Here is a 14,955-nt window from a genome sequence, read left to right as displayed (position 1 = left end):
TTGAAAGAAGCCTCCCACAAGGATGGTAAAAACATCAAAAACATCCGGGCATTCCCTGGGCAATATCCTTGCAAACAGCCAATTCTCTCACACCAGAAGCAGTTTACAGTTTCTCAAGTTACTCCAAAACAACTTTGACAGGATTTCTGGATTATGTTGGTGATGCCCTACTCTATTTAACCTTTTTATGTAAATCCAAAGATTCAAGTTCTAAACTAGTGTCTGCTGTTAGTGATAGACTAAATGGGGAAAAACGTACTTAAGCTTAATCCAGACAAGACAGAGGAGCTCTCGGTGAATTAGTAGTTCATCAGTGAAAAGGGACTCAGTTTGTGCTGCATGGTTACACTTTCCCTCAAAATTTAGGTTTGCAGTTTAGATATATTTTAGGGTTGTCATATTCCAGTTTCTCAATTCAGGGCATGTAGTTTGTATTACACGATAGTACAATTGAGGCACCCAAACTACTATGTATTTTTTCCCTTACATTTCAATCTGCATACAATTTTTGCCATTATTTTCTACTGATTATCTCAGAACATTTGTAATGTTTGAAGTGCTGGACTGACAATAGGGAGACACTAAGAAATTCTGCTTATTCAAGGAATTACTCATGACATAGTGGGCCACCACTATCTCTCAATAAATCTACTTTGCAAGACTGCTATGTGAATTAACGGGAAGAAGGAAACCATGTAGAGTGGACATGGACAGTTAGTGAGGGACAAATAAAAGAATAATAATGATAACATGTTGCCAAACATGTCTACAAGTGTTCTTGGTATTCATCAAATACTTTATCATCCTATAGTAAAACTGAATTTTAGACCCTAATTAACTGTTTTGCTAGAATACTGGTACACTGTTTTTTTTTTAAATAAAAAAATCTCCAAGTATATTGCATCAAGATTGAGCAGATTTCCCTAATATGTTTTCAAAATAAAAAACAGCAGCAACAGCAAAAGAGAATTCCAACATGCAACTCTATTTTTAAACAATTGATGAAAAAGCAAGTGTAAAAAATAATTCTGGTACTCTGCAATATCTGTATTTTCTGTAAGCACAGGTTTCATCATGTTGTAGTCTAGCAAGCCAACTGTTTTTCTGACTAGTTCCTGCTTCTGTCTTATTAAAATATATTTTTATTCTTGGTCTTCAATTTTTAGCAATGTGCTAAAAGGGATTTTATGTTCCCTTTTGTTTTCCTAATTTGGGCAAGATCTCTGTTTTTGAAATGAAGCCATCCTTGTCTTTTATTAGCTTCCCCTTCTGCTTGTTAACCACTCTGGCATCCTCTTTGACTTGTTCATACTATTTGCAATCTATGGTGTATATTTTTTTGCTAAGCTTCCCTTACTGTGGTTTTAAATAACCCCCAAGCAACCTAATAATATTTCATCATCTTGATCTTTACTTCAGTTTGTGACTTCCTTTGAACAAAACTTCTCATTTTTATAAGATCTCCTCTTCTTGAAATCAAGTATGTGTGGACATTTTTTCCACTTACACATATGCTGCCTTTGATAGCACATGCTGTTTTGATAACATAAAGGGCCTTTGTAAACAACCCAGTTGTGGCACTTTGATTCCACTTTAGCTACCATGGCTGCACCCTGTGGAAGCCTGGGATTTGTAGTTTGGTGAAGTATTAGAGCTCTCTCGTGGAGAAGTCTAAATAACTAATACGTCTTGTTTACCCTTTGATCTGGTCATTGTTTTAAACGTGTACTCTTACACTCTTACATAATAATGCTAGTGCTCAAAAGCCCAAAGTTTCATTTTACAGCACACAAACAATGAGAGTCAACAATATACAGTTTGCTATGACAAGTTTATTGTTTATGATTGCCAACCTTTTTTATTCTGCTGCAATTGTTAAACAGTTGTCACCTCCAGAAGGGAAAAGGGCTATGGAAGTACCGAGGGGTTTATTGCCTAAAAATGATGAATCAGCATAGAATGGTGTCTATCAGACAATGTCATGCCATACCTGTTGATTGGATAGAATATGGACCAGAGGAGTACTCATAGGACAGTGGTTGCCAACCTTTGGTCCTCCAGATGTTTTGGACTTCAACTCCCAGATATCCCAGCCATTTTACCGGCTGTTAGGTATTGTGGGAGCTGAAGTCCAAAACACCTCGAGGACCAAAGGTTGGAAACCATGACACAGGAAAATATGTCCAATGTCCATCCTCCCATACTTATGTGCCAGCTCCATTACCAGTACCACATTAAACAAGGATCTATCTCACTCCAGGGGATGATTGTGGGACAGGGAGTAATATCATGACTCATCTTCTTGATTGAGAAGATTCAGGCAATAGAGTGAGATTGACAGAAATTTGCAGCTCCTGATGTCGGTGATCTCTCCAGCAGCCTTATCAGATAGGGCAAAATAAATGTCCTAGGACGCTTCTGCCTCAATTCACCCATGGAGCCCCACACTGCCCATCATAGGATGTAGGATGATTTCTGGTGGGGCTCCATTCGTGAAATGGGGTGGCAGCGTGGTAGGAGGCTGCTGATGCCAATACAAAAGCAGCCCTGTGCTCCATAAGGAACAACAGGACTATTTCGGGCATCAGTCATGTGGCAATGCTTTCTACATAGGATGGGGAAGCATTAGCTGCTGGTCGAGGTGCCAGGATTGCGACCCCACTGCCACCCTGATTCGCCACAGAGGCTGGTGAATCATAATGCTAGTAAGGCTGCATGTGATGAGATCCCAAGTCTGAGGAGCTCCAATCTGAGGCAGAGTAGGGTCTACTTTTCAAGATGAAGTGGCAGATGATGAGGACATGTTACCATCATGTGCAGAGTGACAAAGGGACAGGAAGAGATTACACTAATCCAAGTGGCTCATAAACAGGAGATGCTGACTAATTAGGCACCCTGAGGCAGATGTCTATTAATCTCGCAACAGCTCTCTGGTAACTTTATTAATTTCAGTCATTCTATCACAATGACTGGCTGTACTCTTGTGTACTTATATTTTCTTGACTTTAAACTGGCTTCAATTTAATATTCTGCTTTATCTTTTGCTAGCTTTATGCATTTGGACTACTGACATACAATATGACTTCTGGGTTGGCTGATGACCACTCTCTTACTTTTCTCTTCATCCTGCTAGACTGATCTGGACCTTGACTGACAGCCCTTACACTTCAACCACATACTTCTTGGGACACTTGCTGACTGGAGCAGAGAGCATAAATAGAACTCAACCCCTTCACAGCTCTCCAAACCTTTTTTGAAGGTTTCTCAGCCCTTCAGAGCTATGTTTAGGGTATGCTGTGAATCATCATCGTCTTGTTCTGCTGGATGGAACTAGGAGAACCTAGTGGGATTGAACTATTGGACTCCCAATAGGTTCTCCCACACAAACTAATTTAGAATGGATCGTGGCTGCAACTGAACAATTTTTTTCTCCCTGGGATATTTACCCAAAGACTGAAACTCTGTAGGAATGCTTCAGAAGCTGTTGATTTAGCATTATTCTGAATCTACAGCTTCTGTTTACATAAATCAGAAGTCCTACACTGTTTCAGCCATGCCTTCTCGAGGATTTCCAGATGTTTTGAAAACAAACCTCTCCCTTCCTTTTAACACTATTAGGATTGGCAGAATTCACTGGACCTTTTCCTGTGGCTTTTAAGAGCACCCGTACTAAAACTGAATCTGCAACGTTTTTCTCCATTAGTTGTTTTCCCATGCCAGGAAAAGCCTCCTTCACTTAACTTCTGCATGTAAAACTGCCATTAAAAGCACAGGAAGCACTTTTTTAAAAAGTAGAACTTCAAGCAGGACATTTACAAAAGGCCTGGTCATTAGGTGGAGTAGTAAATGCTACAACCAAGGCAAAATGTGCAATGGCTTCTGATATATAAATCAAATCTAAATGTCTTGCAGGTCCCATGGCTGATTTCAATGGCATCCCTCATAATGTCAAAAAACTGCAGTAAAAATACAATCATAACAAATTAAATAACTATATGGTCAATCTTGGCAAAGAAAATAATTTTCTCCTCATTTTTTTTAAAAAAGCATATAGGACATAAAGTGCAAGGTTTTTTTTTGTAGTTTTCTTACATGTTAAGTCCTTCTCTACTTAATAGGGCTTATTCGAAGATAAACATGTACAGGCTGCCCTCAAGTTATGAACAAAGATATGTTCTCTAGGTTTGTTCTTAAGTTGAATTTGTATGTAAATTGGAACAGATACATTTTACAAATGTAATTCCAGATATAGATATATATGCTTTGGATAGCATAGGAAAGGGTTAACAGTCACACCTGTGGTGTTTGTTTTTCTGTCTGTGTTCCTGTTCAGAAGATTTCACCTCACTTTTTGTCCCTGTGATCATTGGATTTTGAAAAATGTGGCTTGTTGTGGGAACAAGGATTGGTGGTAAAGCTTCAGTGGAGACACCACATGATAACTCTACCAGGAGTGAATTTCCCTTCCTAGTAGTAGATTTCTCTAACATCCTGTTGCCTCACCCCTGTTCTTAACTGTGAGTCATTTGTAATGTTTGTAGTATGGCGACTGCCTGTATAAGATTTCAGCTAGAGAAACTGGAATTTGTTTGTTTGGTGATGACTATCTTAACTATCTTAAAGTTCACTCCACATCAACCTATCTCAGTTTTGAGATTGCTCGGGAAAAGTTTTACTTTCATTCCACCATCCTCGCAGGGTGCTTTGCTGAGAACATGAGAGGGTTTTCTTGATGGGGGCTCCCTAGCTAAAGTCCTCCCTTCTACAAAAGGCTAGGCTGGCCCTTCTGTGCTCTCCTTCCACTGACAGGCAGGGTCTTTCTATTCAGATGGCTGTGAGGCCACTAACTCATTTTTTAATCCCAGCTTAGTTTAGCGATTTGAGTGTAAGGCTGGAGATTTGAATTCTTGTTCTGCCATGGAAGCCTATCTTGCTCAAGTCACAGCCTCAGACGAAGGCAAGGGCAAACCTACTCTCAACAAAGAAAATCCCATGCTAAATTAGAAATAACTTCAAAAGGATACAACAATATATTTTAAAGGTCTTTTAGTGAAAGTATTTAAATGTTGTTCTCCTTTCTTGTTATGCTTTTAAATTCTTTTAACTTATTTTAACTCAGCACTTCATTTAAATATGATAGGGGTTCATGAAGCTTTCCTTGATTTGAGTCTACTGGGCGGAGGCTGATAGCCATGAGGAGGATAGCTTTCATAGTGTTCAATCTTATTTCTCTCACAGTTAGCAGCAACTTTCCGTCACACATTGGGGGGAATGCCAACAAGTTTGTAGAGTTTATCAACAGGTGTAGGTTTAAGACATCTGTTCTTCTTAACGTTCCCCCAGCAAGAGCAAGAGTATTCCTCCAGGAAGCTAAACCAGGAAATCCCAAATGGATGCCCCCCCCCCCCCCCATGAAGGTCTGCCTCCAGGGGCAAACCAAGAATGAGCAACTTGGAAGTCCCCAAATAGATTCAGAAGCAGAGTGAGCATATCAAAAGACAACCTGGCAAAATGGCACTACCTGGAAGAATCCTTCACCTGAGTGACTGTGGAGCAGAACAAACAACTCAGCATCTGTATGCTTGCCCACAATGCCTGCCTCATGTACAGAGGAAGAATTGTTGAAAGCTATGACAATGCGATCACTGTTGCCCGTTGGTCAAAAATTATTTAGCCGCTTGTTTTCCCTCTATTTTTACCAGTTTTATACTTATTCATGCAATGCTTTTGACATGAAATAAATAAATATGATAGTTTTTTTTTAAAAAATGACAATCTGAAAAGATTGTAACAAACTTTTAAATCTATGTGATTAGGAAACAGTGTCACAAAATACAGTCGCAGTGACATATTCTTATGTCCTTATCATTTCCATCTCAAGTTTTCATTAATAAAGAATAGCAAGAATTCTATATTTTCCATCCATGCCAATTAAAGTAGGAGTTATGTCCACTCTTTCACTTCTCAGATTGGTTACACTTTTTTGTTAGATCCTTAACCAATCTTTATTAGGTATCAATCTTTAGCAGAATTTAAACCCAAGGTCACTGCGTCCTGAGACTCAGGTAGATCAAGCAATACTTTTTCCATTGTCCACAGGATGTACCAACTACTCCAAACTGCTCTGCTGCCTGGAGGATTCTGGGAATTCTATCCCTTACAAAGAACTTTTTTGATGTTGGACTCAGTTCCTTCATGAGTTATACAGTTCTTTGCATTATTTAAATCCACACAAGTGTGTGATATAATTTGATTCTTTCAGTGTTAACCTGTGCAGATTTTGTGTTGGTGTTTTTAACTGGTCTGAGAAAAACTTACTTGTCATTATTTCCCACACTTCCCTAGTACTTTCCTTGCTCTATTTGGGTAATAGACGAAATCCATAGACTGAAGAGCTTTCCTCACTCTGTTCTAATGCCTAGGCAAAATGCTGAGGACCAGAGCTTCTAAACTTCTATGCTGAAGTATCCATTTCTCTTGTAGAAAGAGATGTTTCTGCACTTGGAAGAGACAGCTTTTGAAAAAGCTGCCAGGAGCTTATGGCCAAATGGGGAGATAATGTCTTGTCCCGCTATTTCAGACCACGTTTTACACCAATTTGGAAAAAACTTTTATACAATATTTTGTTTGGCACCACATTTTCCTTGCCCATACTTTTCTTCTTCTTAGGCGATACTCGTTTTCGAATATGATAGCTTTCCAAGTTCTTGGAAGACGTCTGTGCATGAGTTTTTTTTAAATGTGTGGAGGTTGGTGCACAGTCAATCAACACACAGTCTGCACAGAGTGAGGGTCCCAACCAGTGGTGTGGTTAACACGATGGTGGCTACTCTATCTGTTATAGCTTTCTTTCGTCTTCACAGCTGTTGTAACATTTACCATGTTATCTTCCATGTGATCTGCCATTGATGTATTCAGATTGTGCTCAGTCTGGAACCTCCCCTGCAGCCCTCCCGGGAATGCATGACTGCATTGGTTACGTCTGCAGGTTCATTGGAACACGCAAGCCCCCTCACCATAACATGGTGACAAGGTGATCCTGTTAATGTGGTGAGATCTCCATAACTAGCCACATGTTTTCCCCTTCCAAGCTCACCTCACTGTTAGGTCCACATTTCCCTTCACATTACTTTTGGCTACATAACTGTGAATGTTCCACTTTTAGTGTTTTCTGCCATGTATGCTAAAAAAAAATCTATTAAGTCAAGGTGTGCTAATATTAATACACTGATATGCAAGCCTCTGCACATGAGAACTTCCTTTTTTAAAAGAAAAAAATCATACTGGAAAAGTATCAGCCACATGCATAAAGGCCAAGTTTTTCTCTTAATCTTCAGGGTAAAAGGCAAGGATTTTTTGAAATGGATTAAAAGTCTGAAGAAACACATTGCAAAGGAATAATCACAGACATTATTTGTCAAGATTAGAGTGCTTACCAGGTGAGTATAATTTTCATGTACACAAGCCATAAGGTACCCTCATCCTATGTTTAGACGAGTGACCTTTCCCATGATGAAATTGTGTGTATTTCATCGTCATGGGTTCCCATCCCATTACGCTTCTCCAGTTCCATCTTTAACTAAGGGGTTCTCATTGAAAAATCATGTGTTCACCATTTTCTTAGCAGTCAGTTGGGAACTGGCTTCACCCAACTCAAGGTGCATCATTACTGTTTTCTTTGTCAGGGGACATATACATCAATCACCTTTAATCGTGAGCTCCTTTGGTGTTACCATCTTTGTTGTCAGAATAACATGTTCATGTGGGGGGCCTTCCGCACGGAAGGAAACTCCTCATAGCTCAATTTTTAAAAAGGGAAAGGAAAAAAGCCACTATCCAAACTACTCATATGATTGTCATGTGTCAGATGTAATGTAAATAGATACCTCTTTCATAAGTTAAGGCATGGATGCCTAGGATGGAAAGAGTCAGGCCTTTAGTGTGTGATGGTGAAGAATTGCTTAGGAAAAGGTCCTAAGTGTTGTCCCATATGTACCTCATAACACTAGAGTATCTATCCACTTTAAATCCATTTGCTGCCTCCTGCAGAATTCTAGGGTTTGTAGTTTAGGGAGGCCCAGGAACTCTGACTAGGCAGTTTAAAGGCCCCTAAAATACAAACCCCAGAATTCTGCAAGAGGCAGCAACCAGATTTAAAGTGGATAGATACTCTAGTGTTATGAGGTCCATAGTGAAAGCACCCACTTAGTCTTATATATGGGGCAAGGCAGCCCAAGAAAACCTGCTTACCACCTGCTGCCTCTTGATGGCTTCTGTCCAACAGATGATGAGTTGCTGCTTATGAAATCATTTATTTTTAAAACTCGATAGAAAGCCTGCAGCCTGGCAGAAGTTGCTAATGATCTTGGCCCAGGTATATAACCTCTCCATCTCTATTAGAATCTCTAAAACATTCCGCTTAAGGCAAAGCTTTAACCATTTTTCAGATTTATTTCTAGCCAAACTGTTTTGAATCTGAAGTCTCTGATGATGGCTTAGCCTCTTTGTAGCCTCCACAGCATGGTCTAAAGGCCTACCAGTAATCCAGAGGCATTTATCAACATTTTGCTCTGACAGTTATTTAACCTGGCTCTTGATAGCTTGGTACTTAATGCTGTCTATAATGGCTTGAGACTTAGAATCTCATCACATTGAGGACCGAATCTGCAAGGCAGCGGGGGGAAACTGTTGTCCCACAGCTTGCTTCACCCACTGCACCCCTTACCTCATCCCACACCCAGCTTCTTCCCATTCTTCCCCATGGAACATGGGAAGCCTTCTGTGTTCCCAGGGAAGTGTCCTAGCACATTGACGGGATGCACACTGCCAGGATGCTTTATCTATGGAGTCCCACCAGAAGTAGCCTTACTTCATTTGATAGCATCTGTGGAGGAAGCATCCTTGTAGCATGCTAGGACACAAATTTCTCTCCGTGTAATGAGGTGGTAACACCCTATTTCTGAGCTGGAATTGAATAGAGATGTTTAAGAGAAGAATGGATTACTTTATAAATGTTGGCAACCTGATCCAAATGTGAGGTTTCCAGGTTCTTGTTTCTCTATATCAAAGCTTTCCAAACATTTCATGTTGATGACACACTTTTTAGATGTGCATCATTTTGCGACACAATAATTCAGTTTTACTGGCAAATCAGAGATTAAACCAACCTCTTATAAGAGTCATGGACACATACATAAATTTTGATTCCTCTATAGTAGGCATGGGCAAATGCAGCCCCCTGGGTGCTTACCTCAGGCCCTCCTCATTTTCCCTGTCCTCTTGGCAGAATGATATTTATTTATTTATTTATTTATTTATTACATCACTTCTACCCCGCCCTTCTCACCCATCAGGGGACTCAGGACGGCTTACAATATAAACATACACATTAAAAACAGTTGTCATCAAATTTAAAAATCCATCAAGATTAAAAATTACAATAAAATTAAGAATATCCATTAAAATATACATAATTATACATTTAAATATACATTTAAGGCGCTTTCCATGTTCATGTGGGGTCTGTCAGTAGGTCATATATTCTTATCTCATTTTTGCTGTTACTCATGCTCAAATGCCTGGTCCCATAACCATGTTTTTGTCCTCTTTCGGAAAGACAGGAGGGAGGGAGCCTGCCTGACTTCAATGGGGAGGGCGTTCCATAGGCGGGGAGCCACCACTGAAAAGGCCCTGTCTCTCGTCCCCGCCAGCCGCACCTGTGAGGCTGACGGGACCGCGAGCAGGGCCTCATCTGACGATCTTAAGCTTCGAGGTGGGTCGTAGCGGATATGGTGGCCCACCATGTCCTTATGCCAAAAAGATGGGGGAGGAAGCCCCTTACAGAGAGAGGTCAACCCTCTTGTTCAAGGAGCTCCACTGGCTGCCATTTACTTTCCGAGCCCAATTTAAGGTGCAGGTGCTTACCTATAAAGCCCTGAACGGTTTGGGACCATCCTACCTCCGTGACCGCATCTCCGTCTACGAACCCACGCGTTCACTTCGGTCATCTGGAGAGGCCCTGCTCGTGATCCCGCCTGCGTCGCAAGCGCGGTTGGTGGGGACACGAGACAGGGCCTTCTCCGTGGTGGCCCCCCGACTCTGGAACACCCTCCCCAAGGATCTCAGACAGGCCCCTACATTGGCAGTCTTCAGAAAGAACTTGAAGACCTGGCTGTTCCAATGTGCCTTCCCAGATGAATAGGAAATCTCCAATACCAAGTCCCATAAGCACTTTATTAGAATTAGATTGCATATCACACTCTGCACTTGCCCTATAAGCGTTATATATCACCTGTCACATCAGCACTTTTAATCTTGTACCCATTACTCTGGCCCGGCCCAGTTTTATTGTGTTTTAGCGTATTGTTTATTGCTTGTTGTTTATACTGTTTTAATTGTTTTTAATTTGCCTTTGCTTTGTATTGTTATATTGTGTGTTGAGGCCTTGGCCTTTGTAAGCCGCATCGAGTCCTTCGGGAGATGCTAGCAGGGTACAAATAAAGTTTAATAATAATAATAATAATAATAATAATAATAATGTAGCAGCTGAGAGCCCTCTGGAATGCTCTCAGACACTGTGTGTCTCCCCCCCCCCCCCTCAGCATAAGGACAGTGCAAGCGACTCAGCCCATCCTTATGTCAGGAGGACATTTCAAGGAAGGCATGTGGTGGCTGAGAGCCCTCCAGAGCACTCTCAGCTGCCGCCTGTCTTGCCCTGCTCCTGGGATAATGACAAGAGGGCAGCTTGAGGATTGGGGGAGGAGGATGGGGGGGGGGGAGAGGATCGGGTCAGTTGCTGCATGTCCCGCCTTCCTCTTGGCATAAGGATGGGGCTAATAGCCCCGTCCTTATGCTGGGAGGACAACCTGAGGATGACCCGGGTCCTCCCTTGCCTCCTGCTGGCCTCTCCCTCTCCTGGTCCCTCCTCACACAGCATGTGTCCAGTCCCCGTCCTTTCTGGTCTGGCCCACCCAGCTGGGCCTGCAATACAGCCCCAAGGCAAAACAGTTTGCCCATGCTTGCTCTATAGGCTCAAGTACAACCACCACCACTACCCCCAGTCCAACCTCCAGCCCGGCCACCACTATCTCCAGCTCAACCTAGATATAAGTAAGCTTTTACCACCTGTCATGTGTCTTGGTATTCCCATAACACAAAGAACTTTCCACAATTTATTATGATCCACACAGTCAAAGGCTTTAGAATAGTCAATAAAACAGAAATAGATGTTTTTCTGAAACTTCATGCCTTCCTCCATTATACAGCAGATACTGTATTGGCAATTTGGTCTCTCATTCCTCTGTCTTTTCTAAACCCAGCTTGTACATCTGGCAACTCTCCCTCCATGTATTGCTGGAGTCTGCCTTGCATTACCTTGCTGGCATTTGAAATAAGTGCCACTGTATGAAAGTTTGAGCATTCTTTAGTGTTTCCCTTTTTTGGTATGGGGATATAAATTTATTTTTTCCAGGAGTGGCTGAAATTAGAGAGATTAAAAGGATAGTGGGTTCAGCAAGGGGCAATGGTTTGCGTTGGACTATAAATCTATGAGATCTGGGTTCCAATCTTAGCTCAGCCATGGAAACCCACTTGATAGCCTTGGGCAAGTCACACATTCAGTTTCGTTCCTATTAAGTCGTTTTCAACCTTTGGTAAACTTGCAGTGTGGCAGTTCAAAGTAGATATTGTGGGATTTTCTGCCTTGATATTCCGGGTTTATATGGCTGTGTGGAAGGGCCCTTACAATTCCCCTCAGTTCTGCAGGGCAGTTCTGAGGAGACTGAGGGCAGCAGCAGCAGCTTCCCCGTGACTTCACCGGGCCTTGCTGAGCATGCGCAAACAGAGCAGGGCTCTGGCTAGGCATGAGCGCCCAGGCAGAGAACCAGGAAGAGTAATACGAAGAATTGAGACGGGGAAGGGGACCAACAGCCTCATTAGTTAAAGCAGAGCTTGTACTGCTGTGGCTATTATCACCAAGTTTGCAAACTTGACAAGAGCCCCAGCAGCAGGAGCTCTCCGTTCTCCCGCCCCCCTCCCCTCCTCTCCCAGCCTGTCTGTCAAGCGAAGGCGCGAGAGGCTGTGCCCCAGTTTGCGTCCAATCAGCGCGCGCCGGCTGCGCGTGCAGGGAAGCAGGGCAAAGCGAGGCGTAAACAAGCCGCCCTGGGAAAGTCTCTCTCGCGCGCTCTCCCCGCCTCCTCTGCCTCAGTCGCCTTCCTCTTCCTCGGCATCCTCTGACAGGCTCCCTCCCTCTCCTGTCAGCCGAAGCGCCGCCTCATTCAGGTCCAACAGCTCTCTCTCTCTTTTTTTTTTTTTTGGAGGCGAGAAAGGAAAGGAAGGTAAGAAACCTCCCCCCCCCCCCCCCCAAATATCCCAAACGCGGAGGAAAGTTGCGCGAGGAAAGGAAGGCTGTATTTATCTGTCGTGACAACTTGCTGAATGTGCGGGAGCTTGAGCCTGGTGAGTTTGAAGTGGTCTCAGAGCGGCTTTCGCCCCATAGCGAGAGTTAACTTTCTCCTCAGAGCTGCCCAAGCAAGGCCCTTCTCGCCTTCGCCAGCCACCTTCCTGTTTGTTTGTTTGTTTCGTTTTAAGGAAGCTGGCTGAGACCATGCCTTTCTGTAGGCTAAGAATTCCTGCCTGGGAGAGGAAATGGAAAACAAATATGACTTTGGAAGGCTGGGGCGCTGCGGCTCCCCATCCTCACTTGGCAAAGGCGGCTTGTGTCTGGATCTTGTGTTGTCACCTTTTTTCCCCTTGTAAGAAGCGAACAGGAAAGGTTTGCAGCCTGGAAGGAAAGTAGGATCGGGTCCCTTCTTCAGCTCCCAGTCCAAAAGGCGGCTCCGGGCTTCCGCTTTTGATTAGCCGGGATCATTCTTATATAAGCTGTCACTGGAGGAGGAGGAGGAGGGAGAGGAGGCAGGCAAGCAAGCAAGCAGGCAAGCTCCGCCGGATGTTTTGTGTGTGAGGAAAGAAGGAAGGATTTCCAGTCCATATTCGTGGAACTCGAATTGGGCGTCCGGATCCGGCCGGCTGAGCGGCGCTGTGGCGGACATGGGTCCGTGGATTACAACAACCCACGTGTGTTTTGCTTCTGCCTGTGGCCCGGAGAGGATGACTGAATGGATGAATCATCAGTTCCACGGAATGGTGACTCACCTCCCTCGCCCGCCAATCTCTCTCCTCTCCTCTCCTCCCCCTTCTCTCCTCCCTTTCTCTCTTTCTTATTCACTTATCCTCTCCCCCTCTCTTTCTCTCCCCCCCCCCATATTTAATATTTATTTATTTATTAAAATAGTCACACATCTGTAAGTGTATGTTGCGTACAGTCAGGGCTGTAAACAAGGGGAGTTAGGGGTTCAACTCCCCCTCCCCCCGAAAATTTTCAAGTTTTTTTTTTAAAAAACCTGGTTTACTCATGAATTTTAACTAATTAACCAAATCCCCATGAGTGTCCACTGAAGTTTATCTGTCTTGAGCAGGGGTCCCCAAACTAAGGTTCATGGGGTGGATGCGACCCTCCAAGATCATTTACCTGGCCCCTCGCCCTCAGTTTTAGACTTAGGATCGCCCGAAGTCTGAAATGAATGAAGGCACACAACAACAACAATCATAATTAACTTGGCTATCTCATTGGCCAGAAGCAGGCCCACACTTCCCATTGAAATCCTGATAGGTTTATGTTGGTTAAATATATAATCATAATAATAATAATAACAACAACACAACAATAATAACAACAACAACTTTATTTATACCCCGCTCCATCTCCCAAAGGACTTGGGTCAGCTTACACTGGGACAAGCCCAAAACAATATCACATCAATAATAATAATAATAATAATAATAATAATAATAATAATAACACTTTATTTATACCCCGCCACCATCTCCCCAAGGGGATTCGGGGTGGCTTACATCGGGCAAAGCCCAAACTACATGATCAGATAAAAACAACATGGATACAATTTACAATATAACAAAATAAAAACAAAAAACAATATAAAACAGAGGTATTATAATAAATAATATAAATCAACCATCAATACAATTCCTAGGTGGAGGAACTAAAATATCTATGCAAGAGTACAGTGATGAGATAAAATGCATAGATAATAAAATACTGACCTAATAAATACCAGATAATACCATATGAGGATAACTATCTAATGCTTGTCTCACCAAAGGCCAACCGAAACATCCAAGTCTTTAGTTGTTTCCTGAAGGACAATAGCGAGGGGGCTAATCTAATCTCCCTGGGGAGAGAGTTCCAGAGACAGGGCGCCACAACCAAGAAGGGCCTCTTTCTCGTCCCCAGGAGACGTAGTTGTGAGGAGGGTGGAAGCAAAAGGAGGGCCTCTCAGAAATCGCGTAGGTTCATAGGGGACGACACAGTCACGAAGATAGGCAGTAAAAATAGTAACACAATAAAATCACAGTATAGTAACACATCTTACAAAAGTTAAAATAACTTAAAACATAGACAGTTATCCCAATCAGTAGTCAAGCACCATAGAACATGGGCCATTTTAAGGGGGAATGGAAACCTGAAAGTACATATTCTTCGGTGACTAGGGATGGGAGCTACTAAAGTTAACAAAGTGCATGGAATGGCCAAGGTCTAGGCAAAGATCATGGACAATTATCACTTACAAGACGGCACCTGTGAACATCCACGTTTTCAGATTCTTAGTTTCAGATTGGTTGAAATTGTTCTTATTTTTAAATATTGTATTGCTCTTTCATTGTTGTTTTTGCACTAAAAATAAGACATGTGCAATGTGCATAGGAATTTGTTCGGGTTTTTTTTCAAATGATAATTCGGTCCCTCAACAGTCTGAAGGATTGTGGACCTGCCCTCTGCTTAAAAAGTTTGAGGACCCCTGGTCTTGAATGTCCACAGAAGTTTATCGATGGAGCCTGATTTCTAAATTATTTTGCACTATGGAACTACTCTTCATG

The 14,955-nt window shown here is 42.5% G+C and overlaps 1 protein-coding gene across 5 annotated transcripts in view; it reads left to right on the top strand.

The window, feature by feature from the left end:
* Positions 1-12,197: 12,197 nt before the first annotated feature.
* The window catches only part of pcgf5 (polycomb group ring finger 5), a 56,450-nt gene continuing 53,692 nt past the window's right edge, over positions 12,198-14,955 (top strand). Inside the window, exon 1 of one of the 5 annotated variants that reach the window (XM_008115310.3) lies at positions 12,198-12,335. The gene's annotated coding sequence lies outside the window, so the exon portion shown is untranslated. The other 4 variants (XM_008115311.3, XM_062976180.1, XM_062976181.1 and 1 more) reach the window with 4 other exon arrangements.

This window comes from Anolis carolinensis, chromosome 3, assembly GCF_035594765.1.
Source record: "Anolis carolinensis isolate JA03-04 chromosome 3, rAnoCar3.1.pri, whole genome shotgun sequence".
In the NCBI taxonomy this organism is placed as follows: Eukaryota; Metazoa; Chordata; class Lepidosauria; order Squamata; family Dactyloidae; genus Anolis; species Anolis carolinensis.
Note: the sequence above shows the minus strand (reverse complement) of the source record. Positions and strands in the feature narration are given on the sequence as shown.